The sequence below is a fragment of the Phyllostomus discolor genome, chromosome 3, assembly GCF_004126475.2.
Source record: "Phyllostomus discolor isolate MPI-MPIP mPhyDis1 chromosome 3, mPhyDis1.pri.v3, whole genome shotgun sequence".
Lineage (NCBI taxonomy): Eukaryota > Metazoa > Chordata > Mammalia > Chiroptera > Phyllostomidae > Phyllostomus > Phyllostomus discolor.
In genome coordinates, this window is record NC_040905.2 from 67,345,915 (window position 1) to 67,372,668 (window position 26,754).

At 37.9% G+C, this 26,754-nt stretch overlaps 1 protein-coding gene across 14 annotated transcripts in view; it reads left to right on the forward strand.

The window, feature by feature from the left end:
- The window catches only part of PAM (peptidylglycine alpha-amidating monooxygenase), a 277,534-nt gene that overhangs the window by 35,451 nt on the left and 215,329 nt on the right, over positions 1–26,754 (forward strand). For 11 of the 14 annotated variants that reach the window (XM_036020592.1, XM_036020593.1, XM_036020594.1 and 8 more), the window contains exon 2: positions 9,443–9,547. The exons of 1 other annotated variant lie outside the window; for it this stretch is intronic. The gene's annotated coding sequence lies outside the window, so the exon portion shown is untranslated. Of the gene's footprint in view, positions 1–9,442; positions 9,548–16,145; positions 16,178–26,754 lie in introns of those variants that run through there. 2 more of the 14 variants (XM_028509750.2, XM_028509741.2) reach the window with 2 other exon arrangements.

Consider the following 26,754-nt stretch of genomic DNA (forward strand, 5'->3'; position numbering starts at 1 on the left):
TTCTGTTTATTAGACTCCTTTTATAGGAGAGATCATATGGTATTTGTCTTTCACCACCTGGCTCATTTCATTTAACATAATAATTCAGTTTCATCTATCCCATTGCAAAAGGTAGGAATTCCTTTTTCATTTTTGCTGTATAGCATTCCATTATGTAGATATAGCACACTTTTTTGTTTTTGTTTTTTTGTCCACTCATCTACTTATGGGCATGAAGGCTGTCCCAGACCTTGGCTATTGTAAATAGCACTGCTCTGAACATAGGGGTGCATAAATTCTTTTGAACTGGTGTTTCAGTATTCTTCAGATATATTCCCAGCAGTGGAATCACTGGGTCAAGGTTGATTTGACATGTTCTTCTTTTCTATTTGGGAGACTGAGTTATGTGTTAGAGATTAATCTGATTGTGTGTTGTTTCTTTTGCAACTACAGTAAGTCCTTACTTACTGTTGTCAATGGCCCTTGGATACTGTGCCTTTAGGTGAAACAACATGTGGCAAAACCAGCTTTGCCAGAGTCTAATTAACGTAAACAAGAGTTAAGCAAGTGGCACATTTCTGGTCACAAAAACATCACCAAACTTCTAAATAAAGACCTCAGACTCTTCTCATATTAAACATTGAAATAATTGTGAGCTGTACATACATTTAAGAAAGGTGAATAAAAATAAGTAAAAGAATTCTTTATCAACCTGTTTATTCCAATATAGGGTCACAGGTAGCCACAGCTTATCCCTGCACCTCAGGGCACAAGGCAGGCACCCACTCTGGGCAGGACCCAATTCCATCACAGGGCACACTTACAGCCATAACCACACTCTGACTGGGATGCTGTAGACACACCACTTTACCTAACATTAATGTCTGATATGGGAGGAAACCCATGCAGACATGGGCAGAACATGCAAGTACCACAAAGACAGTAGTAGCCCCAGCTGGGAATCATTTTTTTCTTATTGATATTGTAACAAAACAACTTTGTTCACGGACTTATACTTTTTCTCCAATAGATTTTCTGTTTTCAGTGTTTTGCCAAATGTTACCAAAGAAAATAATAAAGAGAATTTAAAAACAAATGAAAAAAATTTAGATAGATTACTTAACTTTATATGAGGTTTGTTTCTGAATACAAGATAGATATGGTGGTAAATTTCCTTCCTTTAATACTGGATGAGAAAAACTCACCCTGCTATTGAGTTGTAAAGCATTCAGAATTCAGCCTTAGGATAAACAGGGTCCAGCAGAATAACCACTTTGAGTGTGGTTGGTGGGGGACATGAATGTCTCTCATGAGATGGATAGCAACTTGAACATTTCACCTAAAATGTCATACGGTGTGCTTGAGTGATATTGCTATGTTACAGAATTACATACTTATGATTTTGTAATAAAAGATTTGGTATAGATAACTGGTGCATAAAAAAGGGAGTTATTTGTGCTGGACCCTGTATGTATTGAAAATACATATATATTTTTTTTCTCCAGATAACTTCACATTGCTTGTTTCTAGGGTTTTATTTACAACATGGTAAGAGTTTCTTGAAGGATAGTATAGCTATAATGAACATGTTCACTTGGGTCTGCTCCAAGTATTTTTAAAACACTACAGCAATTGGCATTTTACTGGAGCAGTATGCAAGCATTGAGAGAAGTTGTACCCATGCTAGTAAGAAAGATAATAATAAATAGACTATTGAGTAGCATTATGTTTCTTACAGCAGAGTGAGCATTTGAGCAACTCTCCAATCCTTTTTGCCATGAATAGAAATTAGAACCATTTGGGTTTGGGATTACCATTTATATTTAAACATAGTGTGAGTGGAATTTAGGAAATTCGCTTCAGGCATATGAAACTTAACATTGATGTGTGTGTATATGTGGTTTTATGTGTGTGTATATTAGAGGGTATGGGAGTGACAAAAATAATGCCAAAATCATAATATTGAGAAAAATGCTAAAGATGTATGAAATATTTGTTGTCATAAATTGCCCTCCAATCCAGTAATGATAAAAGACATGTGAAAAGGCTATAAGGTTACTTTCAAAACAAATACTTACCAAGCTCCAGGAAATGAATGTATTTCTGTAAAAGACACTTGGCAATTGCACAAGCCTTTTTCTTTATCTGGTTTTCAAGCAATTGACTGTTGAGGTCTCTTTGATTGCATTAGGGACACTGGGTGTACAGTTTCCTTAAGTTTCCAAAAACGTGGTGTGTGGTCACCCATTTGCCAGTAAATGGCTTTGTGAAGAATTGTAGTCGGGGCTGTATACAAATGTGAAAGATTGATGGTAAACTTAATTCTTGTAATCTGAAATCTCTTCTAAACACAAGCGCAAGCAAAAGTAGGTTTCCAGTTGTAATACAAATAAGTGATAAAATAATTAAGAAATAATAATATAAGAATAAACTCTGCCTCAGGTACTCAATACGGTAAACATACTTTTGCCGACCCCTATACATTAAAGGTGCTCCCTATTTAAAGGAACCCTACCAGCCATAATTTTTTATTTAAATAGTTATTTAAACATGAATTACTGCTACTGGTTGTCCTCTATTTCTGTCAGACTAAAGCCAGCATAATGCAGCACTGACTGTGAAGACTGGGTTCCCCTCAGTTGGCGGAGGGGGCAGGACATCATTCTCAGCAGAGGCCAGGCATGGTCCCAGCCTGCAGCAGAGCAGAGCTGTGATTTCAGCAGGTTGAAAGAATTTTCCTGGAATGAACTGGCAGATGTATAGAGAAGATATTAGTATTATTAAATGAGCAGATTCTCCTTAATTTGTATGATTTTTAAATATAGCCTTCTAAGACAAATTTTTGTAGAAAACTGAATACACTTTGATTAAATATGAAATTTAGTGAAATTTACAATTGTTTGGTTGTTATTTCCATCAAAAATTATGTGAATAAATTAAATATTATCAGCTGTAAAAATATGTATTTGTTGAACATGTAAAATATAACTGAAAATTCTGATATTAACTCTTTGCTTGATAACTGTGTGCTTCAAAATCATCTTTTGTGAGATTCAAAAGTCCTTTTCTGCCATGTTGATTTCTTAGGTTATGAGGCTTTTTGCAAAGTTGTATGAGTATCAGATGGTTCCTCCAGGCAGCGATGAGTAAAGTATACAGAGAAGTGACCGGAGAAGGAGTTACCCTGGCCTTACACTTTTTTGTTTCCCCTTTCTGCCACTGTTTTTCTCTCTGCATATCTTTAGATAAAACTCGAAACTTGTTATTGAGATTTTTGTGGGAACCAAGTGAGTCAAGGAGAACGCTTTGAAACTGTTGTCTGGCCCCTGACACACTGTACAGATGCTCAAAATTCGAGGACCAGGAACAGTGTAAAAGTGCTTATCAGAGCAACTCTTTACTGCCTTAATTTGTGTGTACAGATTGCCATTAGTGTTGTTGCTGTCTGTTTGGTATAAGACTTGCTAGCTAATTTCCTTGTTTATTAGCTAAGTGATTTTCTTAATGGCTACCATTTTGACAAACAAAGAAATCTTAGCTGCTCTGAGAGGAAAAAACAAATTTTAAAAATCGCGGTGAAACAGATAAGGAGCATCTGTAATTGTGCTGCTGCTGCGTTGTTGGTATGGGAGAAAATCTGGCGATTGACCTTGATTCTTCACTGAAATCGCATAAATATGCATAATTTGGCCTTTATCCATAAAGCAAATAGCAACAGTCTCCAGTTAAAGCAGGGATTCAATTTCCTTTGTTTTGGGCGTGGAAAAGGGAATCTTTTTCAACCTCATTATCAGATGGTTTCGTGAATTTTTTCTTGAAATATTTTAGAATCTTTATTTTGACAGGGGCATTTTGTTTGAATTCATATTTTATTAACCAAGGGTTATTTAGTTTACATTATGCTTAAAGATTTAGAGGCCAGCAAACTGTTTAAAGGAGATATGTCTTTTTTTAAATAATCAAAGAAAATCCAAATACCCATTGGCATCCATGCAACCCTCCCCGCCACCCCACTGTGATCTGATGATAGATTTTAGATTAGGGGCCCTGGAAGGGACACTGGGCCTGTATATTGGGGAGCCAGTTTAAGGTTGTTTTTGTTTTATTTTATTCTTCTCCAAACAAGTTTAGATTGGAAAGCTGGAAGCCTATAGCTAACAGCCTGGGAACCTCACCGAGTCTTCATGAAGTCAGCCTCTCTGGGTGCCCTCCATCTATCCATGTTGGACCCGGGTTCGGATCTGGGTTTGGGGGTGAATAGTCTAACAGGGGTGTCCAACCTGCAGCCAAAGGGCCTCATGCGGCCCAGGATGGCTATGAATGTGGCCCAACACAAAATTGTAAATTTACTTAAAACCTCTCTTTTGCTCACCAGTTTTTGTTAGTATTTGTGTATTTAATGTGTGGCCCAAGACAACTCTTCTTCCAGTGTGGCCGAGAGACACCAAAAGTTTGGACACCCCTGCTAGGATTTACATATACCCATCTGTGCCTCCACAGCGAGAAATTGAGATTGAGGCCGTTGTCTCATACATGCCCTAGCTGGGGATTAAACCTACGACCTGTGTGTGTGCCCTGATCCAGAATCAAATCCATGCCCCATGGGACGATGCTCCAACTAACTGAGCCACACTGGCCAGGGCAGAGATTCATCTTTTAAGTAAGGCAAGAAAATGTGAGTTTCTTAGAATTTAAGTAGGAGTCACCTTTGCTCTTGCAAACCTGGCTACTATTGTTACGTTTTTTGTTTATTTAAGCACACCACAGTCAGCCAGATGAGAATAGAGAAAATAGTTAAAGAAAAAGCATTTGTCTCTATTTAATCCCTTCATTTGACTCTTTGTACTTTTGCCCCTTTTGTTTTCTTTCCCATGGGTGCCCATCACATTCTGTGAACTGTAAGTTTCCCTCATTGAAATGCAGCTACCTGCTCTCTGTATAACTATGAGCAAGTTATTAAACATTTTTGTGCCTTGATTTCCTTACTTGTAAAATGGCAGTAAGCTATTACCTACTTCATAATGTTTTTATGAGGGATTAAATATATTAAGATGTGTCAAGCACTTAGCTCAGTACCTAGTTGTACAAAGTGCTGAGTGTCCAGTTATCTTATAATTGTTAATAGAACCTATTGACAGAATAGTGATTGAGAGCCATAAGCTGCATTGCCAGATGTCAAAATGTTAAGACTGAACTGTTGATTACTTACATGCAACAGCACCGGGATTGGTGTTTTGTTTTTTCTACATGAACACACATGTAGAACAACCTAAAGATACAAAAGCACTGCTAAGTCAGTTCCCAGAAGACTATTGAATGGTAAGAGAGACTGTCTTAAGACTCCTAGGAATCATGTTGAATTTGTTAATTTTATTAGAAAAGGAGACAGTATCCATATAGTGTTGAGCTGGTTGGTTTTCTTGTGTATTAATTTCACTAATAGTTGACATAGTGCTTTCTTTATCCAGTGTGAATGTTCTAAATTATATGACAGTCATTAAATCTTATTTGTAAATTAATTTCTGGCATAGTGAGTATATTTCTATTTGAGGCACCACACTTTTAAACATTTAGAATATAACCTTAGTCATTTTGAGAATACTACACACAAAATGATTTGGAAGGACATTTTATTTTCTAGTATGTATTTTCAGCAGGTGGAGAATGGCTTTTGACCGGCCATACGAGCACACAGAACTGAATGTCAGACAGAACAGTTTTTAAAAAACTGCATTTTCATCATGTACAATGAAGCACAATAATTCTTTTTAATATTGCCTTGAATATTTTTCCAAGTAGTTATTGATAGAGGTGTGTCAATTTGGTAGAAGAGAAAATTGTAATGTTAAATGTTTAGGTCTTCAGAATATTTAAATATATCCAGATAGATAAATACAAGTATTTTAACACGTATAGCATATCTGATATATTTACATGGTAAAAACCATTTATAGTAGTACATGGTATCAGCCTTCCATCTTTCCTATGTCATTGGGCCACTATTATGAAAAATCACATATTTGAATCTACTCACTTTTCTTCTAATTTTCATTTTCTCTTGAAATTTAGGCAGTATATTCCATGGCCTATTTTTATATAACTTTTAAGAATTGTACGTACTAAATAATAGTTCTCAGTTTTTGTGCAAAAATAGATCATGACATAGAATCTATAAATGATAGAGATTGCTTATGGCACCAAGGTCAGCAATTTTAGATCATTGTCAGTGTTTATTTCAAGTTAAGTGTTGGCACAAGCAGTTACACAACTGTAGTCTTTGCAGTCGTGTGCTGCATAGTTTGTATATTGAATAATACTCCAATTAAGCTTACTTGAGTTTTTGAGATAAAGATGTGTATGCAACTTGACTAATTTCCAAAGTACCTTATGGAGTGGGCAACTTTGAAAAAAAAAATGACAATTTAAAGAGTTATATTTCCTGCACTGAACATATTATTACTGGCATTTTGCCACTAAACTGTATGATGAGGGAGGGATATTGTTTGTATACTTTGCATTTATGGCTTAATTTCTGAGGCTGAGTTCCAATTTTGTTTATTCCCTCAGGTAATTACTGGTTTTCAAGATGCAAAATAAGTGTATCATTGGATTTTTTAATGGTTAAACTTATATTGTAGATGTCCTTTCTTTAAATGTAGGCACTAACTCATCTTACACATCAAAGTAGTGTGTGATTCTCATTTGTGGCTAAAGAGTTAATCATCTCTCAGTAATGCTTTGAAGTTAGCTTTTTTCCTCATTTTTTTTCTCCTTAACCCAGCATGGGTTCATGAATAAAACTAACCACTCTGATAGATACAGTGTATTACTGCTTTTGCCTATGGCTCTTGCTAATAAAAATTCAAATTCTGGTTAGTTTGCTGGAATCAAATCAATGTAGTATATGGCATATTTTTTTCCTCTTATGAAGCCCTCTCACAGAAAACAGGTGGGAAGAAAATAGCATGAGGATGGGCAGGAAGGACAGGGCCATGCAGGGTTCAGCATAGGGGAGCTTTTTTGCCTATCTTGTGGTTGTTGTGTAGCCTATACAAGAGTTTTTACTTCTCACTGCCCTAGAATCATTAAAATTCCTGCCCTGGTCTGTGTGGCTCAGTTGGTTGGAGTGTTGTCATGTAACCAAAGGGTTGCAGGTATGATTGTTCTTGAGGGCACAAACCTGGGTTGTGGGTTCAATTCCCCTTCTGGGTGCTGACCCCTGGTCTGGGCACATAATGGAAACAACCAATTGTTGCTTCTCTTACATTGATGTTTCTCTCTCCCCCTTCCTCTGTCTCTAAAAGGCAATGAAAAAAATGGCCTTGGGTAAAGATAAAAAGATCCTTAATATTCCTATTCCTTAGGACTAAATTCCTAAAAATTCCTATTCTTTAGTCAAAGTATATGAATCTTCCGTTTTGTAGATGAAGTAACAATAACAACAATGGCAGTAATTTAATATGATAAAAGTGTATGGGGGTGTGTGTGTGTGTTAAAATGCAGCTACAATGTGAATTTATCAGCTGAAGAATAGGTAGGTGATGAAGAATATGTAGGTAATGGCTAAAACAAGGGAATTCGGACAGTTGCTAAAATTGTCATGTGCTTGCAAAATTACCGAAGCACTAAATCAAATAGGAGTTTGTCATTTTAAGGACTAGGATGTTTTCCACTAATGTCAACACAGAAATGAATTGTGCTTAGATGCTTTCTTCAGAAGTGACATGTGAATTTAGAAACCAGTGAACATGCCAGAATTAGACTGATGGTTGTATATGAAATTCCTTACTGGAACCAGACACTAAACTCATACTTGGCTCAGCTAGAAAGATTCTTGAAGTACAGTTAGGGGAATCAAATAAGGAGTTAACTGAGCATGTGATACACATACATATCACATTAGGTAGGATCATAGTTTCCAGAGTTAGAGACACCCAGATTTTAAGTATTTAAAGGCTGGTTCCTTTGAGCAAATAAATTATTCTTTCTGAGCCTCAGATTTCTTAATTATAAAGTAGAGATAGTGATGTTACCTAATTCATATTATTACAAGAAATAATTACCAAATATGAAAAAAATTAAATAAAACAGTGAACAAAAACTGCCAATGCCAAAGCCTTGGAAATCTGTCACCATTTACATATTTTGCATATAATGGAACACATCATTACACAGGCTCGTATTTGGCCCCAGAATCCTGCTCAACACAGAACATCAGGATGTTCCACTATTTTGAAGAGTTGGCAGTCAATGTGAAACACATGTGTTCTCTCTCAGCAAACCCAGCTCCTCCCATCTTCTCTCTATTATGTTGACAATCTCCCTAGTGCAAATGTCAACACAGTTACTTGGAAAAATGGGAAGAGAATGATCAGTTATCAATAATCACAGCATTCAGGCATGGTGCTGGGTGCTTCACAGAGATTTGTGTTGAGTAGGTGATTCCCAAATTTACATTTTCAAGTTTATCCTCTAACTCCAGGCTCCATTCACAAATTCATTTATAATTTAGCTCCTTCACTTAATTGTCTGAAAGGTGTCTATACTTGTTGCTCACTCTTCACTATCCTTCACCCACATTGGACTTTTTTATGTTCCTTGACCATTTTAAGTTCATTTCTGTCTTGGGCTTTTGTTCTTGCTGATCTCTATGCCTGGAAGGCTGTGTCCTTTTATTCTATGCATCTTGCTGCTTCTCCTTATTCAAATGTCATTTCTTCTGAGACTGAGATTTCTCTCTGACAACTGTATTAAGTTATTCTCTTATCTGGACAGTTTTTTAAAAAATATATTTTATTGATTATGCTATTACAGTTGTCCCATTTTTCCCCCCTTCACTCCCCTCCACCCTGTACACCCTCTCCCACCCATTTCCCCACCTTTAGTCATGTCCATGTGTCTTACTTATAAGTTCTTTAGCTTCTAGATTTCCCATACTATTCTTACCCTCCCCCTATCTATTTTCAACCTACAATCAATGCTACTTATTCTCTGTACCTTTTCCCCCTCTCTCCTCCCACTCCCCTGTTGCTAACCCTCTATGTGATCTCCATTTCTGTGGTTCTGATCCTGTTCTAGTTGTTGGCTTAGTTTCTTTTGGTTTTGCTTTAGGTGTGGTTGTTAATAATTGTGAGTTTGCTGTCCTTTTACTATACATGTTTTTTCTTTATCTTCTTTTCTTAGATAAGTCCCTTTAACATTTCATAAAATAAGGGCTTGGTGATGATGAACTCCTTTAACTTGACCTTATCTGAGAAGCACTTTATCTGCCCTTCCATTCTAAATGAAAGCTTTGCTGGATAGAGCAATCTTGGATGTAGGTCCTTGCCTTTCATGACTTGGAATACTTCTTATCTCATCATGCTATATGTTTCTAAAGATACATGTAAAATTTTATATGTTTCTTTCTTACATATAAAATTGTTATTTATTTAATTGTCTATTGTTTTATCTCTCAACCCAGAATGCAAGCTCCCTGATTGCAGCAGCCCTGTATGGCTTGTTCAACACTGCACTCCAAACACCTGAAACTGTGTCTGGCTCAGCTACCTGATCACAGGGATGGGAGGTGGCAGAGCTGGAATGCAGACCCAATGCTGTGCTCTGAAAACCTGTGCAGCAATGCAGTCAGAGGTCAGAGACCGGAATAAGACGGAGGGGGCTATGTTGAGTGCTTGGAACTTCCTCTGAGTCCCTGAGCTGGCATTTATTGTTTCTCCAGCATTGTCAGACAAAAGCTGGTCCTGGTCACTTTATGCTCTGGAATACTTGGCTTATCTCTCTTCCCTTTCCTTTTGACTCGGTGCCCAGGACATGCACCGTTAATGTTTTACAAAAATGCATTCAGTCCCTTACTGCTTGGGAAAAACAAACACTGGATTTTTAAAGAAGCTCCCAAAGGTCTAGAGTGCATGGTTTTGAACCCAGATGGAATTTTACACGTGGCTTGGGTTCTTCCTTTTTGAATCTATGCTGTTTTCTGAGCATTTGTTACCTGACGGTGCATTTATCATAGTCATATCTTTCTTTTTTGTGACTTTGTGTTAATAACACAGATGATGCTTTGGTTGTACTTATCCCATATTGACTACAGCAGTTCCACCCCCATCCCTTTTTGTCCTGTCCCCCATTCCCAATGCCAAACTTGGTGCTGCAGCTGGGCTAGCTATATTGTTTTTAGCCCGACATACTATAGAACAAAGCAAACAGTCTGGTTGTATACATTATTAAAATGTATAACTATGTTTTAACTTTTGGGAAAAAATTGAAAAGAAGAAAACCAGGGCAGTTGATTAAAATGGGATAATCCGCTGCATAATAAGTCATACCCAACAGATCACAGAGGGAGAAGTTACTGATGCTTTTTACACTAGGACATTTGGTGTGCTTTGCTGCGTTTGACCTTTTAGAAGCTATTGACATCATTTGGGAACTGCCTGTAAACCCGCCGTAACCAGTTAAACAGAAGGAATCTTAGCATTGTGGAAATGACTTGATTAATTTAAATCCAAACACACACAGCCCTGCCTGGATGCCCTTTGTGAGACCCTCGCACAAAAGGATTTCATTCAGGGGCATTATAACCCACATCCTGCTGCCAGGCCCTTTCAGCTCTGCTCGTCTTCTTAGGCTGCAGGCAGCATCTTGAGCCCCTCTTATGCTTCCTTTTATTTCACGAATACAGTATCTGTGCTGAGATTCAGACAAATGCTCTACATTTCCCTCCAAATTCTTTCTTTGTATCCTAGGGAAAAGGTATTTTAAAGTCCCACTAATTGAGGGACTAAAATGGGAACTTATCTAAAACTGGCTTCTTTAGAAAAGTATATTAGAACTTAATCCAGCGCATCCTCCGGGAATTGTAATCAAAATTAGAATCATGAAATGTTGAAATAAGTTTTTGGTATTAGTGTAAGCCATCATCTATAATACCTTAACTTTTAGAATAAAAACATTGAAGACTTTATAATCCATGTTCAGTTTTGGGAAAACGTTCAAGTTAATTGACTTGTGGGTGAGTTCAGAGTAGTATAGGGATCTAGTCCTGGGTTTTTAAATGAAAGCAAAATTCAGATTCTTTAAGGATAAAACTTTGAATAATTTCAGCCTATTATGGTTTGAACTGAGTGGAGTACCCACACATTGGACATTCTACCGGGCTTAGTTGCAGAAGAAGGCAGATATTTGTGTGGGAGCAATGTAGAAAATTGCTACAGAATGCTTCACAACACATCGAAACGTCAGACTGGAAAAGACCAACACCCTCATTTTAAACAGCAAAATACCCATGGCCCCTGCTACTTGATTATTCAAGCTCTTACAGGCCCCTGCTTGACCAACTTCTGCTTCTTCATTACCCAATTACAACACTCTTGCAGAAAACAAATGCAGCCTTTAGAGAAGGTGGTGTAATCCCATCCTCTGTGGTTTTGTTCATTATCATTCATGTTAATAACTACCATTTTAAGGGCTTGTGATGTGCCAGTCCTTTGTGCATTATCTTTGTTTTGATAACTACAGTATCAGGCATAGTTCTCCTTTTGACAGTTAGGAACTGATGTTTAGAAAATACAGGGGTTTGCCAACAGTGCTAGTTACTCTGAATTGGTAAATGGAGCAGAGGAAGAGTCTGCTACTGCTTCTGCAAGATGTTATTAGCTGACACAGGGAAGAGAATTGGCTAACAAGAGATGTTTCTCCCAAGCTTTGTAAGTGGACTTGAGAATGTTATGGTGAATGAGTATGCCATGGGTCCTCAGCAAGAAAGAAAAATTAAGGCCATTTTGGTCTTAATGCCTCAGATATAGTGGGTGCACTGTAAGGGACTATGCCAGCCCCTCCTTGCTGGCTGCCATTAGAAGCAGTAGATGTCTAGGTGAGGGATGTATGGGGGAGCTGGAAGCCATGTGACACAAGAGAAATGACAGCATTATTTTGACCCTCTGTTTATTCTCATTTCAAAAAGTAAAATTCCAATTTCTCCTTTATCCTACCACCTTTGGTTGATTCAAAGCTCATGTGACATAATTTAAATACTTTGGAAAATGAAAATAATTAGGGCATAACATTTTTTCTCATTTATTCAATAAATATTTATCATGTGAATGCCAAATGTAAGGTGTGGTGCTGTATGGAGCATAAGAAGCAAATAAAAACTTTGTCTCTACTTCTCAGAAGATTGCAATGAGTAGGAAAATAAGATACATGATAATAACTCAGCAATAGGATGTTTTGCATGTAGTCTGTAAGGCAGAGAGCCCTGGAATTTCTGAGGAGGAACCCATCCCTGACCGAAGGTAGGCATGTGTGGGGTTACAGGAGGGAGAAGTTGTAAGAGCAAAGGCCCGGAGGAGGGAAAGTACCAAGACCTTCTAGTGTATCAGATTGTCTAACTGCTGTAGCTCAAAATGCCCAGAGGTCAGTCTGACAAAGAAGGGCTTATGTTGAAGCTGTGAGATCTGCACTTGATTCAGTGACCCACAGGGGAAGCCGTTTAGGATTGTGGAGTTTCGTGGTAAGGCAATGGTTGTGAAGCCTCATCGAGGACAAAGACACACAGAAGAATTCAAGGGGCAAGACACTGAAGTCAAGGGGACCAGAGCATTCTGGGATGACTGTTAGAGGAGATCCAAGCTATGGGGAAACTGTGGGACTGCAACTAGGAGAAAGATCAGTGAAATCTGTCCACTGACAGGACTTAAGGGTGATGGAGAGTTAGAGCTTTTTTGCCATTGGAAGTTCTGTGGTACCTTTTTCTTAAATCAGTATGCATTTGTTTTAATTAACAAATGTAAACCCAAATGCTAATCAAAAAAGTCCTATATACCGCTATTGTTTTTTTTTTTATGTCAGTCCTTATCATATACTTAACTGGAATTAAGAAAAGTATATCAAGACCAGGGGAGCCAAGAATGTTGCTCATCTGGGCTAGGAAGAAGTACAAGATAAATTATGAGGCAAAGCTAGTTTAAGGTGAAGGGTGTTTGCCTTATCTTTAGAAAAGCAATGTGGGAGAGGAGGCAGGCTGGCCACTGCAGCTCACTAGTCTAAGCTTGGCTTCAGAAATCCCGGCCAAGTTCCTCTCAGAAGTAGAACTTTAATCCCCATTGCTTCTGAATTGGCTTTACCACTATGATTTCACTGTAGTGTAGGAAACTGGTTAAGCTCAGGGCCATGTTGACCCCCAGGCTTCAATTTAAGGATTGAGGTGGCTGCAGGGGAGTTGATGAGATTTATAATACTTTGCCAGTCAAGGGGTTATTTCCTTGGGAAATGTACTATGTCTTTTTCCCCCTGCCTTCTGCCCTTTGTTTCATTTCAGTTTGATAAATTATAAGATTGTTTGGATGTCTGTGAAGCCTTGGGATCCACTGGGAGATAAGTAGATTTTCTCAAGTTTTGGACAGATAAAAGGAGGTATAGTTACCCAGGAAAAATGTCAGGCTTGGCAGAGCTAGTGCTGGTGCTGGGTCGATTTCTCGCCTGTCCCCAGCTCTGTGCTGGGAGTGGCCCGATGTGGGCGTGTACCTCACAGGGCCTCTCTGTGCTACACGTGGGAAAGGAGGTGGTGATTTCTGTACAAAGCTATCAATGTGAGAAAGAGTTTATGGTCTCTGAGAAGGTGGTGAGGCTGCATTGACCAGAGAGTTTCGTGGAGTGTCAGGTGGAAACAGAACACTGACCTGAGTGGGACTCGTGGAGCTGTGTTTGTAGATTCAGAGGCGAAGGAAAACTCAATGAGGCCTGGAGTTAGGAAGTGGGGGTTGAGGAAGTTTGGCCCCTTTATTTCGGAAAGCAAACGTCTGTAACAGGACACTTAATCTGGCGCCCTGGGGCCATTTGTCTCACTGATACTTGATTGCTATTCCTGCTGGTGGTCTTGCACATTCCTTTCAGCCTTTGTAGTGACCAGAGACCTTTTGGTTCCGTCTTATTTGTGGATAGGCTCTTTTTTGAATGGTATCTTTAAAAGAAAATCTAAAGAACTGGCTTTACTGTTGGACTATTTCTTTATGACCATCACACCTCTGGAAAAGTCGATAAACCTGCGCTCTTTTGTGTGTGTGTTGTATAGATAACCTTTATTTCTTTACCCATCTTAATTCTGTTTGGACAGGTGGGTCATCTCCCTGGTAAGTTGTTTGACACAACCTTGAAATAGTCTGGCTAGTATGTTAGGATCTAGTCCCCTGAACCTGTCATAGGTCTTCACTGAGAGCAGGTACACCAGGATTGCAAGTTCAGAACATATTTAGGTGAGTTTCTATTTTTCAAATTAAATAGTAACTCATATCCATGGTTAAAAAACTTAAAATTTTAAAAGTGTACAACATAAAAATTGGAAGACTCTCCCAATCTGTAATTGAACTCCCAGAAGTAAATACCCCTAGCAATTGGGTGTGTATCTTGATATTTTCAGTATGTATTTAAATAAACAAATACATTTACTTTAAAATATACCTTATGTAAGATGCATATGTATATATATATATATATATATATATACGTGTATATAGATACTACTTTCACTTATATCATGGCAAAGTTTGCATATATATTATTTTCTCTTACATCATGATAAAATTTGCATATTTGGCTTCTCCAGCTCAGGGTGTCAGGAAGATCAAGTGAAAGGACAGAAGTAATTTGATTTTTGTTGTAAAGCTTCTTCACTTTCCCTAATTTAGGGGGAACCGAATTATTGTGGTTTTTGTGAGGGAAGACTTTATCATTCTTTCAGAATTTTCCCTTACCTCTGCTGTAGGGAAAAGTTCAAATTGTCAGTTAGGTTTAAATTCTTTATAGTTTTCCAAATTGTGTAGTGTGGATGTTTTATTCTATTTTACTATTTTTGTAAGCAGTATTATTGCGGTTCATTTGTATGCTTTTTTCCTCACAAGGGAAACATTAAAAGCAGGCTTAGCTTCACCTAAATAGAAGTAGAGATAATAATAGTTTCTTTGAAATAGCTTAGATCTAAGTACACAGGACTGAATGACAACCTTCATTTTTTATTGTTAGGACTACCTTAAAGAGAATCTGCCAAGTTATTTGCTTATCTTTACAATGACAGTATTTACAGTAGAAAAATTAGACCGTGGTATTGTTTAAAAACATGTCAATCCAATATTCATGGAGAAGAAAACAATAGTTTTCATAGTACAGATGACAAATTATATACATATTAAAGCACTGCATCTGATCAAATAAGCATGATATATCATTATAGACTCAGTTTGAGGTTGAAACATTGTTATGTTAAGAAATTACTTTAAACGTGGTATTTTTAAGAGGGGTTATATTCCTGTGAATGAGGATGACAGATGCAGGGCAGGACAGACACTTCAAAGGGGAGACTGAAATTATGTGTAGCTTTGGGGGTTGTTAGAAGTGAAGTAATTCTGCCTGTGATGGAAGAGACTTAATCAAGAAGACTGTGTAGCCGTAAGATGGCAGATTTCTTCTGATTTTATCTGCGTGTCATAATTAGGCATTTCGCTGGAGGTGGCTTCTGGATAAGCAGTGTGTTGGCGAGGCTTTGCTGGAGCTTGGAAATAAATGGAATGGACAGCTGCCGCCTCCTGGAGAAGTAAATAGAGAGAATCCGTTTTCATTGTTATCAGTACACTGACCTCCGGAGGCACATATGTGAGCTTTCTTTTTAGAGGGAATCAAGTATTCACCCTCAAGGAAAAGGGTGTTTTTAATGCAATAATATTAATGTTTGTTCAATAAGAAAACAACTTATGAATACTTATACTGTTTCTACCTGTGAGCTTTATTTATTGACCTGTGACTTCATCAGAGCTTCAGCTGTGAGAGGGCTATTGCTAATGGAATCATGTAATGACATTTGTCATTAAAAAGTCACATCGCAATGAATAGATTCAGAATTCATTGAGTCCCCTTGCTCTGTGTCACACTCACCGCGTCTGTGACAACCTTCATTTCCTACTTAGCAAATCCAAGCCTGGTAGCTCCAGCCCCAGGAAGTTGTTAAAGCAATTAAAGGCTTCTGTCTCCCAGCACATTGCTTGGTTACCATAGTATCCTCTGCCTCCAAGTCTCTCCTGATGATGTCAGTATGCATACAGGGGTTGTTCAGAGCATCTACGTGGGGATGATTCACCCTGCAATAAAGCCCCTCTCTCGCTTGCTTGGTTTCCAGTGCGATTTCAGACGTCCCTAGAAAAGGAAGGTAAGTGCCTTCTTTTGCATGTCAGAGAATTACTAAATGCCTCTATTATTCTGTTTCAGGTGTGTGAACGGTTCTGTGCTTTCCAAGATATACTACTGACTGAAATCATAATGTGTTGGAGCATATTGAGCCAATTACCTAGAACAGGCACAGTTTGTACTCAGGGTCTGTGTGTGCCTGCACACCTGGGGCACACAGGCAGATAACTGTGAATGCACAGTGCAGTGCCTGCTACTCTCCCTGGTGAGCAGCAAAAGCTAACACAGCAGAGCTTTTCATTTCAAACTATTGGAATGATACAAATTTCTCAAAGTACTTTGACAGCTGTTACAGTACAAATGGGGCTATGTTTCAAGTGTGCGAATTACATATATGTTGTTGACATTTTATATGTTTTACCCAGTTTAAACAACATTAACATTTGAATATTGGAAGATATTATGAGAAAGAAAGGCCAAGTTAGGTTGTGAATTTTTATTTTAAGGAAATTAAAACTTATACTGTAGGACAAAGATTTAGTTATGGGTCAATATATTAAGTTTAAAGTATAATGATAATCATTATTGCATATTTATTTCACACTGTTAATGTTTCTCACTATGTTATAGTAAAAATAATGCTCCTGTTTTGCAATACATGAAATTAGTCTTCATAAAAGTTTTCCACAGAACATAGCTAGGCTTCTTAAGGATAAGCCAGTTGTGTTCAGCTTGGTGAAAAGAATATGTAAATCACTTACAGCAATCAAATGAATGAGTATTTCCCTTGAAAAGTTAGTTTTCTGTTTCAGTGTTTCTACTCGGGGTGCCTCAGGAATAAACAATAAATGAGGCACACAAGACAGGTTTCTTCCTACCAGCCTACTTCTGAATCTCTGCATTCTGAGAGTTCTGCTCATCTGACAGTGCTAGTCATGCCTTGTTTCTTCTTCTTGATTCCTGAGGGGCTATTTCAGTATATTCTGTGGAGAATGTAATGCTGTGTTTATATGGAGGTGGCAGGTAAAGGCAGTTTCTAATTAATTAGTGGCTGGATAGCTTTGCAAGAGAAAAAAGAATGAGAATGGAGTGAATATGGTGGGGAGCTCTCCCATTTCTTTCTGTAGCTGAACCTTTATTCTGTGTAGGAGGTCGACAGATGGCTTTTTTGAGATGTTGGTAAATGGTTTAGACTGTCCATTTCCAGAGAGACGTTGATTAACATAGGCATTTTGTTTTGTGTGTTTTTGGAGTCTTCTGGAATGTACCCTGCTGTCCAACTCTGCTTTGCTTTTGTGTGAGATTGTGTTAGTGGACTGCTGACACTCTTCATTCACCTTGCTATAGCCAGAGAGAAACACAGTTGTGAGAGAGCATAAAAGGAAGGTTAAAATTTTAAATTCAGTTACTTATATGTGAGGATATCTGTCTTATCTTAAATATAATAAATGCTTATTTTGTAAATTTCTCTCTACCCTGAAAACATGCTAAACTCCTTTGACTTCTAATTTATTTTATATAGTCATAGTTAATCCTGTTTTTGTGTTTGAAAACTTGCTAGTTATTTGCTATTAAAAAATCCTGAAAAGTAGAGATAACTTATGATACTACCTATTTTAGGTTATGGCAGGTTAAATATTTTAAAAATTGAATCTCTATAAACTGTTTCCACTCTTTCTAAAACCCCTTCAGTGAAACACTTTCATAAAGCTTCTGTTGAAAAGAAGGCTATATTACATTTCAGGATATATGGTATCAGGGCTTTCTCTTTGTTGTATTAATGTTTTGGGTGATATAATTTAGTCTATTGAGTAGCTAACTCTGCAATAAAAGAAAATACTTATGAAGCTTTGAACCCTTAAAATAACCATGAAAATATTCTCCTGCTGACTTAACTGATACAAGTAGCAGTTTATGTAGAATGTTCTATAAAGATTACAGTTTCCTTCATGCTTCAGTCAGAAGGTGTTCCCAAGCAGTTTTAGGCAGGATGATTTTAAAAATTGCTTTAGCAGAGTTTTCATTTTGTTTTTATGTCATAATAAGACTGTCTTAAATTTTACAGATATTTAAACTTATTCCTACTGTTAGATGAGAATGCCAGGTCTGCAGACCTGGTGAAACATGAGACAATGAACTGTGACAGAAAAGGGATCACTTTGGCTTAAAGCACCCAACAGATTAGAGGAAGCTGTATGGGGAACATGGACCTGGAAGGAAACACTTTGTCCAGCGATAGCAGGGAAACTCCAGCTCTGAGGACCTGGTTACATGCTTTGCCCAGTTTCTGTGTTCATTTCCCGGCAGAGCCCGGGCTGGAGCCTGCACTCCCACACTGACCGGTGGGTTTTCAAGTGCAAGGCAGCACACTCCCTAGTTGAGTAATTTTTTTCCTCAGCAACTTTTCTCCCACACTAGAAGTGGTTAGAACAATGTAATAGCGAGGAAAGTGTATTAGTTTTCTTTTGTTGCTATAACAAATGACTTGAGAACTTGGTGGTTGAAGGAACACAAATTTATTATCTTACAGCTCTGTTTGTTAGAAGCCTGATACAGGTCTCAATGGACTATAAAACCCAGGTATCGGCAGGACTACAGTCCTCTCTGGAGGCCCTAGGGGAGAATCCATTTTCTTGCCTTTTCCGGCTTTTATGGGCCACCTGCATTCCTTGGCTCCTGGCCACCCTCCTTAGTCTTTGCAGCGAGGAAGTGCAGGCCCAGTCCTTATGCAGCCATCTCCCTGATGCTGCACAGCTGGGGAAGGTTCTCCACATTTAAGGACCTGGGGGAGTAGACTGGGCCCTTCTGGATAACCCAGAATAATCTTCCCATTTTAAGGTCTCTAATGACATCTACAAAGTTCTTTCTGTCATGTAAAGTAACATATTCATTCACAGGTTCTGGGCATTAGGACACAAACATCTTTGGGGACCATTATTCTGCCCACCGCAGAAAGATTACAAAATGCATGGCTGATTCCGTCAATACCAAATTCACAAATGGTATATTTTTACTGACAACTATAAATTAAACTGGTGATTGCCAATAGAGACCATGAAATTTTGACCCAATTGGGTGGATGCAATCTTCCCCATGGATATTAAGATACTTCAAGATAGTTAATGGGGTAAAATCAAATTAGAAAGAAATGTTTCAGCAACTCAAACATTCAGAACTCAGGTACAGATGTGAGCCTTATAAAGTGACACTATTCTCAGTTTAATATTTTTAGTGAGACACTCACATCAGATGAAATTAATTAAACAAAACTGATTTGGGATTGTGAAAATTCCATTAGTTAACTCCTATGTGAATGAGCCTGGGTTTCTTTAGAAACTGAAGGGTAATGGCTGGGCCACTAGAGACCCAAATGCAAGATCCAGTAACCCTGAGTTTTGAATAACACTGCTGTTCACTGCTTTGGCGTTAAGCCATATGACTCACAAGACCCAGCAGATGAATGTGGCAGGTATGCCCTACACAGTTTCCTAGGGAAGGCACAATATATTATCATAATAAATAATGCTAGACTTGAGACCAACAGCTGCAAAAATAGTTTCTTTTATTGTTCACATCCTGTGTTTATCATAAATTTGAGCCCCTTATGGCACATGGGTCCATCCATAGTAAGTATAAGATAATTTATATCTAGTAGTAGTTCTTAAACCTTCTTTGCTAAACACCAGTGGTGAAAGATGCAGAAGAGAAACTGATTTAGCATATTACTTTTGGACAGAAAGCCTAAAATTACATCTTGCTGTGGTTCTCTCAAGGAAAGGAAATGGAAGGAAAACCAGCTGTTTTTCTGCTTGTATTTCTTTTTATTTTTAGAATCATTTTCCGGAGGACAACTGAACAGTACTATAGGACCTTTACTTAGAAGACAAGGGCTTGTGGAAGGCACCTTTCTTTGCAAGAAGTAATTATTTTCACATTGATTCTTTTTGGTACCAGAGAAGTACAACAACCTTAGGATTCTTTATGAAAGCAAAAACTGATTTTATGCCATGATGGGATTTATTAGTCAGAATATCATCATTACAAGAAAAGATGTTTTTTGGCAAGTTAAAACTTAGCAGTTAGTTACACAATTTGACAAATGACAAAATAGCTATGCATCTATAGAAACTATCTCTATAAATAAAAATGCATTTAGTTGAAAGTGTTTCTTCCTTTATACATACATTAAACTCACTTAAGCATTTAGTTTCTTGTATCTATCATCTAGTAGATGTTATTTCAAGTGCTAATATAAGTTAATAGAACCCAAACACCTTTCAACATTTTTAATATGTATACAGAATTTTCAATTTAATACTAATTTCCTCAGCCAAGGTAAATTAGAGGGAATAGAGGTCAAATCTCTGTTTCAAAAAAAGAAAAGAGAGAGTGAGAAAGAAAAACAAAAAGAAACTTCACCAAGCAGCTCTTTTTCTGTAATGGAAGAGACTCTTTAATCTTTAAATCATTTTGAACTGGCTCAGTTGCTTTACTGATCCTTTAACTTTGTTAAAAATTATCTTAAAAGTTTATCTTTGAGAGAAATTGGAGATAACGGTACCAATGGAAAGGAGAGTTTTAAGGTTCTTAATGGTAGTTAGTCTGTGGTATTTGATAAGATGGAAAGAGACTTCAAAAATGAAAAACTTCAAAGACTGTTATGATTTCTAATTGACTGTTTTGGAAATTAGCTCAGAGATTTTAGGTCTAGAGGGTTTTCCCATAATGGAAGTGAAGGTCATCAGCAAGTTCATGAAGGATCTAGGACATAATCCTGTCTTCCTGCACCGAAGGCTCTGCAGTCCTGACAACCACCAAAAAGCTCTACTCATTTTCCTCATGGACCTTGCATTCAGTCAGTTTCCTTTAACTTGTTGTTGCTTTAATTTGTCTTTCATCAATAATTGCAAAAAGAGCAATTATTGAAATTATTTATGAATAAAGTTTTGTTATTTTAACTTGTGGAATCCCCCTATTTCTGCTAGTTTCTGATATTAAAGTGAGATTCTTCAAGTGGACCATTTTCTTGCCCCCCATGAATTCATTTAAGAGAGCCTGCATGGGCTTGAGGATTAACAGAAATAAAAGGTTCCAGTTCTGCAAGCAAAATCTGTGGCCTGGAGCAATTAGGTGGAAGAAAGCTCAAGCACCCATATCTTGAAGAGCATGAAGGCATGGGGACAGATGCTTGCCTTCTGAGGGGTGTTTTCTTTGACCACTGCTTTGTAGGACTATCCAGGAGATGGGAAGGAGTAGACAGAACTGTGCCCTGTGCCTCTCCTAGATGACTTTGCAAAAAGTGAAAGCCCACGCTGGGAGCTGGAAGTTGGTTCCTGGCTTTCAGCCATAGCCATGCTGGAAAATAGATGCTTTTTCCCCATGACAGGGTACAGGAGAGTGGAGGCAATTAGAGACCATCAGGCAGCCTTCAATATTCATAAGCAAGTGAATGAGCTCACCAACCACAAGATTTTTATACCTTCAAACCTCCCAATAACAAATACCACTAATTTAAGCTCAAAAATTTCCCAGGAGCTCTAGGAAAGAAAGCAATAAAGAAATGTGACTCACCAATTGGAGCATTAGAGTATGACGGGAGTCCTGCGGCATTGTTTTCCTTGCTGTCAAAGGTCAGTCTCATTCTCTTCAATCAAATTGCAGTCTCAGTAATTACTATTGAATGCCCTCGTGTACATGACATGCACTAAGCACCATGCAGAATTAATCAAAGGACAATGTAACCTCAGATTTCAAAGAGTTTCAGAAGCTAGGAGCAGAAGTATACATGGAGAATAACTTCCTTTCATTGGATGACTATTATTTTTTAATTTTTATGGTAATTTTAGCCAAGTGGCAAGTTCTAGTTGGGATTTTATAAGTCATTTTATGTGCATTCAATTGAAAAGTAAATTTATCCTAAAATTCTAAATGAACTGACATGTTTTCTTGATGGCAGGCCTACTGTTACCCTGTGAAGCTTTTTATCCCCCCACCTCTTAGTCCCATTGGCCTGACTTTAAAATTCACATTTCTCTCTCTTGTGTGTTGTCATAAGTGCCTTTTTCTTTCTTTCTTTCTCATATACACAAAACTGCGGTGTGCATGCATTCACATGCAGAGTTAGAGTTACTTTACAACAAATGATTCCTAGCCTGGCCCTCCTTACTCTTGTTCCCATCTTCCTTTAGGCTCCCTGTAACATTTAATCTAAGCATCCAGCTCCAGTTTATGGAACACCTACTCAGTGTAAAAGCATCATGCTACGCACTAAAGCCTCTGCCTCTCATTTTCTCCCACTGTAGACCCTCAGTTATACAGTTATCAGTATTTCCTTCTGATGGGCAGAAGGGAGGTCAAATTAAAGGAGTGAGTGGGCAGAGGTAAAGGGCACGATCAGTTGTAGAGAGAAGAACCTGAACTTACAATTTGCAAACCAGGAAAAGGGGAACTGAACCTGCACTGAGATTGTGCTGGGAAAGTGGAGTCATGTTAACTAAACAGGACAAGGTAAAGAAGCAGCACCAGCTGAGTTATTGTATTTTATGTGTTTTATCAGGCATTTTCTAGTGAGTAAAGTGGATTGACATGTTTAAGCATTGAAACTTCTGCAGTAAATTAACCAGTTTATACTTTTCATTTTCCAAAACCTTATATTTCTTTGGTATCATTGCAACTGTTCTCCATCCTGCACATTATCTGGTCACCATTCCTCATTCTTGGCTATTAAACTTTTAAAGTGAAATCCCTACATTCTGTTTAAAAACAGCTTGCGTTTTATGAATGAAAATTAAAGAGGAAGACATTCTTATGCCAAGAATCAACATATATTAGACTTGATAATTATCCAGAATTACCTCCTGACGTATTAGCTCTATGAGGATTTTTAAATTAGGTTTAACCATTGCTGAAAGCTTGATTGTGCAGAAACAATAGCTTGAAATTTGTCCAGACGTAGCAGAATGTTGAAAATTTGAAGAATAATTGATTTTTCTGGTCAGTGTATTTTTTATTGTAACATCTCCTGTATCGATTTGGTTTTTAGTCTATGGTTTTTAAGGGTTATAGCAGATATCTCACTGGTTATCTGAACAAAGACTTTTTTCACCTTTGCAGTAATGTTACAGGAATGCAGGAGTTAGTGGTTTTTAACCTTGGGATTTAGCAAAAAGAAGAAGATCGTTCTTGATAAAAGCTTTCCCTAAGTTATCCAGAAATTTATACTTAAGCTTCCTGACAGCCAGTAATTATCAGATTGCAGTTACTTCTCAGAGGTGTTTACCCTGAGTTGAGGTTTTTTTCCTATTGATCTGCATCAGGAATTAACTCTCATGTTAACCCAGTAGTTTACCACAGAAGTCAGTCTGCCAGCCTGTGTAAAATTACTGTATTGCTGTTAGACACACATTTTTAATTCTTTGCCACAAAAACAATATTGGGCTTAGAGAATGAAGGCATTCCCTGCTGCAAGGAGCTTACACTACAGTGGGAGCGATGAGATGAGAACTCAAGGAAGATGATACCTCACTGATACAAACACATCTATTTCTTTGTCCCCCATTATAGCAAAACTGCTCACGTGGTCCATGCATTTGCCTGTGGTACAGTTCCTCCTGGTCTCTCTTGAACTCATTCCTTTCAGATCCCACCTGTCCACCAAAATTGCTCCTGTTAGGATCATGAGTGGCTGTCGGGTCATTGCCATAATCAATTCTCAGTCCTCCTCAGAATTGACTTTAACTGTCATTTGAAACAGTTGATCATTTTCTACTCCTACAAGTACCACACTCTTGTGATTTTACTCCAGCTTAACTTGCTCTTCTTCCCCATCTTCATTGTGAGGTCTTCATCATCTTCCTGACTTTAAAGGTTGGAATATCTGAGGACCCAGTCCTTGCTCCTGGGTTCTCCTCTGTTGAAATTCACTCTGTGATCTCATGTGGACTCTTGGCTTTAAGTTCCATCTATACAGACAGTTTCCAAATTCCTATTACTGATCTGACCTCTGTCTTGAAGTTTAGACAACTTGAGATGTGTTTGATAGGCATTCTAAACACAATATGTCCCAAACTCCTGGTCATCCCCCTGTGCTGAACCTCCTCTTTCTACAATCTTTCCCCTGTCAGTTCTCCCAGAAATAATCCATGAAAACATTTCTGTATGTGTCTTTCCAGGCTCATGTGGGTATGTGTTTATTTTTCACAACCACTCATGATAACAGTTTCCATATATTATTTTCTTTTGTTTCATATACTATATCCTTCCCAAGAATATTTAAGGGTATACATATATATGATCTAAAACCCTCCTAGACTTCTTAGTCTCCATAACCCCCATCATCTTCTTATCCCATTCGGAGTTAAATTCAGGTCCTAAAACAGCTGGTGCCCACCTATCCCTTGGACTTTATGTCTACAATGTCCCTATGGTAAGCCAAACACATTTCTCACTTTGGGTCTTAATATATGCTCCTCCCCAGCCTGGACTCCCTTCCTCCAGGTATCTGCAGGGTTGGCGCCTTCGCCTCCTTCAGGTCTTTGCTTCTTTGTGAAACCTGTACCGAATGCCCTATTTAGTTATGAGCCTACCCCACCCAATGGTACCCCAACAATCCAACTCCTTTTCTTGCTTTTTTCTTCTTTTTAATACTTATCAACATATAACAGAATATATAGTTTTTTCTGGAAAACTGGGTTGGTTTAGTATTAGAAAAAATTTAGTACAAGTCATTAACAGATTAAAGGAGAAAAGTTTGTGATTATTATTTCAAAAGATGGAGATTAAAGCATTTAATTAAATTCAATGTCCACTTATAATAAAAATTCACAGCCAAGTAAGAATAGAAGGAAACTATTTTAATCTTATAATAGATAGCTACAAAATAAAACACTACTGAATACAACAAACAAAAACCAAAGCTTTGACGAACAGCACACTTAATGAAATTTAACTTTCTTTGTGTGTGTGTGTGTGTGTGTGTGTGTGTATAATTGATTGCATTTATTTTGCCTTTCCCTACCAGAACATAAGTTTCATGAAGGCAGGAACCCTTGTTTTATTCACTGCTACATCACCAGCTCTGAGAACAATGTTAGCACATATTAGGTGATAAGTAACTTTTTCTTGAATGGATGAGGAAATCAATTTATTAGTACCACAAGTGCTCCCTGGATTGAAGAGAATAACTACAGGTATTTCAGGAGATAAGAGGATTGCTGCTTCCTATACTGAAGTGAAGCAGGAGGAGATAAGACTGGGTGGTCAGGGTGGGGCATTGTTAGGGACCACCTTAAATCCTAGGCTAAGGTATCTATACTTAATTCAGTGGAAGATAAGGAGCCACTGAAATTCTTTAAGCAGAAGCACAGCAGATCGAGGGTTACTTTAATCGTGTAGCTGAGAGAATAGATAAGTGGACAGACAGTTGATTATCTCTGCATAAAAGAATAATTGCTGGGATCATGGAGAGACCAGAGATAGCAAGAGCAGTTGAATGGATAATAATGTATTCATGCAGTTGAAATCTAAGGACTTGCTAGCTGTGAAAGTGAAAGAAACATGGAAATCATCCTCTGTTAGAACCTATAGGGTTTGGCAGTTGATTGTGTTTGGGTTTGGAGGGACAGGTAAATATGAGTTTGCTAATCTTCAGTGACAGAGTTGATAGGGAGATGAAAAGAAATAAAGAAACCCGATGGAGACAAGTATTAAGGGAAATTGATGATTTTAGTCTTGGGAAGTCTTTAGCTTAAAGAGAGATGTCCACTGAATCCTACAATGTTTCATGCCCATCTCAAATCCCTTCAATAGTAAGTGCACATTTGACCCAACTTGGGAGCTTGCTGCCTCTGAATTCATGCTATGAAGGTATCTGGGAAAGGTAATAGAAGGGGGACACTGCTTTTATTTGCCAGTGGAAATCTAGTGAACTCAACTTCAGATTTGCATACTGCAGAAACATTAATTACCCACAAAGAAGACCAGGCCTAACAATAACACGGCCCATTGCTGAAAGAGATATGTCTAGTGTAGAGAACTTCCTCGCTGCTAATTAGGAATGCTGTGATTGGCATGGTCAGAGCAGTCAGTGGACTCAGAGTGAATTATTTTAGTCATGTTTACAAAGAAACACAGAGAACGCTGTATAAGTTATTTTGATTGTGAAAGTATACTTTCTACTTCATGCAGTCTTTAAAAACTAAAGTGTGCATGCTGTTGCCCATTCAAAAGCTCTCTGGTGCTGACATCAAGGAGTCTTAAGTGAAGGCGGTTTAAATGCTTGGCCAGTGTTTGTGGGCATCTGGAGATAATCTCACCAATTTCTTCCAGTGATTTCAGGATAGACTCTAGTTATTCACATTACCATTGACTTCATGTCTTATTTTTATTCTTGGTGTTGGTTCTTCATTTAAAGTTTTGACTGGTCCTTATAGGTAGCTACTAATGGGATTTTTCACCTAAAACATAAGTTGTAGACAAAACTCATGAGACTTATACCAGACTAAATTTTAACCACTTTACAGGAAATAAAGAGTTTTATTGTTTTGTTACCAACCAGCTGTTCCATGAACTGTCTGATTTGATTCACTCATCAGATATTTA